The following is a 2500-nucleotide window of genomic DNA, read 5'->3' as shown; positions in this document are numbered from 1 at the left end:
GCCCAGCACGCTTCCGCTGCGCCACTCTGCTACTTGACAGTCAGCAAGTTGAAAACCAGACACCTCTATTTTTGGAGAACCTAGGAAGAATGAAATACAATCTGTGTCAGCAATTTATATTTGTTTGAAAAAGATTGAAATTCCTTGCCACACTGCACGCAACTAAAAGTTCAGCTAGCAGAGGATGGTTTCGATCCATCGACCTCTGGGTTATGGAACCAGCACGCTTCCGCTGCGCCACTCTGCTGTTTTCCACCCCAGATGGGACTCGAACCCACAATCCCTGGCTTAGGATGCCAGTGCCTTATCCATTAGGCCACTGGGGCTAGACTGCATGCTTAACTTAAACTTGATCCAGAAAACTATTTTTTAGGAGCGCAAAGTAAGAATCTAAATCCAAGCATGTGATAAATGTAATATTTAGCAGAGGATGGTTTCGATCCATCGACCTCTGGGTTATGGGCCCAGCACGCTTCCGCTGCGCCACTCTGCTATTTTCCACCCCAGATGGGAGTCGAACCCACAATCCCTGGCTTAGGAGGCCAGTGCCTTAGCCATTAGAAAACTATTTTTTAGGAGCGCCTAGTAAGAATTTGAAACCAAGCATGTGATACAAGAGATATTTAGCAGAGGATGGTTTCGATCCATCGACCTCTGGGTTATGGGCCCAGCACGCTTCCGCTGCGCCACTCTGCTACTTAACAGTCATCAAGTTTAAAACCAGACACCTCTAATTTTTGGAGAACCTAGGAAGAATGAAATACAATCTGTGTCAGCAATTTATATTTGTTTGAAAAAGATTGAAATTCCTTGCCACACTGCATGCAACTAAAAGTTCAGCTAGCAGAGGATGGTTTCGATCCATCGACCTCTGGGTTATGGGCCCAGCACGCTTCCGCTGCGCCACTCTGCTACTTAATAGTCGTCAAGTTTAAAACCAGACACCTCTAATTTTTTGGAGAACCTAGGAAGAATGAAATACAATCTGTGTCAGCAATTTATATTTGTTTGAAAAAGATTGAAATTCCTTGCCACACTGCATGCAACTAAAAGTTCAGCTAGCAGAGGATGGTTTCGATCCATCGACCTCTGGGTTATGGGCCCAGCACGCTTCCGCTGCGCCAATCTGCTATTTTCCACCCCAAATGGGACTCAAACCCACAATCCCTGGCTTAGGAGGCCAGTGCCTTAGCCATTAGAAAACTATTTTTTAGGAGCGCCTAGTAAGAATTTGAATCCAAGCATGTGATAAATGAGATATTTAGCAGAGGATGGTTTCGATCCATCGACCTCTGGGTTATGGGCCCAGCACGCTTCCGCTGCGCCACTCTGCTACTTAACAGTCAGCAAGTTGAAAACCAGACACCTCTATTTTTGGAGAACCTAGGAAGAATGAAATACAATCTGTGTCAGCAATTTACATTTGTTTGAAAAAGATTGAAATTCCTTGCCACACTGCATGCAACTAAAAGTTCAGCTAGCAGAGGATGGTTTCGATCCATCGACCTCTGGGTTATGGGCCCAGCACGCTTCCGCTGCGCCACTCTGCTGTTATCCACCCCTGATGGGACTCGAACCCACAATCCCTGGCTTAGGAGGCCAGTGCCTTATCCATTAGGCCACTGGGGCTAGACTGCATGCTTAACTTAAACTTGATCCAGAAAACTATTTTTTAGGAGCGCAAAGTATGAATCTAAATCCAAGCATGTGATAAATGTAATATTTAGCAGAGGATGGTTTCGATCCATCGACCTCTGGGTTATGGGCCCAGCACGCTTCCGCTGCGCCACTCTGCTACTTAACAGTCATCAAGTTTAAAACCAGACACCTCTATTTTTTGGAGAACCTAGGAAGAATGAAATACAATCTGTGTCAGCAATTTATATTTGTTTGAAAAAGATTGAAATTCCTTGCCACACTGCATGCAACTAAAAGTTCAGCTAGCAGAGGATGGTTTCGATCCATCGACCTCTGGGTTATGGGCCCAGCACGCTTCCGCTGCGCCAATCTGCTATTTTCCACCCCAAATGGGACTCAAACCCACAATCCCTGGCTTAGGAGGCCAGTGCCTTAGCCATTAGAAAACTATTTTTTAGGAGCGCCTAGTAAGAATTTGAATCCAAGCATGTGATAAATGAGATATTTAGCAGAGGATGGTTTCGATCCATCGACCTCTGGGTTATGGGCCCAGCACGCTTCCGCTGCGCCACTCTGCTACTTAACAGTCAGCAAGTTGAAAACCAGACACCTCTATTTTTGGAGAACCTAGGAAGAATGAAATACAATCTGTGTCAGCAATTTACATTTGTTTGAAAAAGATTGAAATTCCTTGCCACACTGCATGCAACTAAAAGTTCAGCTAGCAGAGGATGGTTTCGATCCATCGACCTCTGGGTTATGGGCCCAGCACGCTTCCGCTGCGCCACTCTGCTGTTATCCACCCCAGATGGGACTCGAACCCACAATCCCTGGCTTAGGAGGCCAGTGCCTTATCCATTAG

The 2500-nt window shown here is 45.8% G+C and overlaps 1 long non-coding RNA gene and 3 other non-coding genes across 5 annotated transcripts in view; all 4 read right to left on the bottom strand.

Moving 5' to 3' along the window:
• Positions 1-2500, bottom strand: part of LOC125784859 (uncharacterized) — a 368340-nt gene that overhangs the window by 259927 nt on the left and 105913 nt on the right. The window lies entirely within an intron of this gene.
• trnar-ccu (transfer RNA arginine (anticodon CCU)) lies at positions 254-326 on the bottom strand. Its single transcript has one exon. It is a non-coding gene; the product is annotated as a tRNA-Arg (tRNA).
• On the bottom strand, positions 1557-1629 carry trnar-ccu (transfer RNA arginine (anticodon CCU)). Its single transcript has one exon. It is a non-coding gene; the product is annotated as a tRNA-Arg (tRNA).
• The window catches only part of trnar-ccu (transfer RNA arginine (anticodon CCU)), a 73-nt gene continuing 11 nt past the window's right edge, over positions 2439-2500 (bottom strand). The window contains exon 1 of the tRNA in view: positions 2439-2500. This exon is cut by the window's right edge and continues 11 nt beyond it. This is a non-coding gene — a tRNA (tRNA-Arg).

The sequence above is a fragment of the Astyanax mexicanus genome, chromosome 20 (assembly GCF_023375975.1).
Source record: "Astyanax mexicanus isolate ESR-SI-001 chromosome 20, AstMex3_surface, whole genome shotgun sequence".
NCBI classification, from domain to species: Eukaryota; Metazoa; Chordata; class Actinopteri; order Characiformes; family Acestrorhamphidae; genus Astyanax; species Astyanax mexicanus.
Note: the sequence above shows the minus strand (reverse complement) of the source record. Positions and strands in the feature narration are given on the sequence as shown.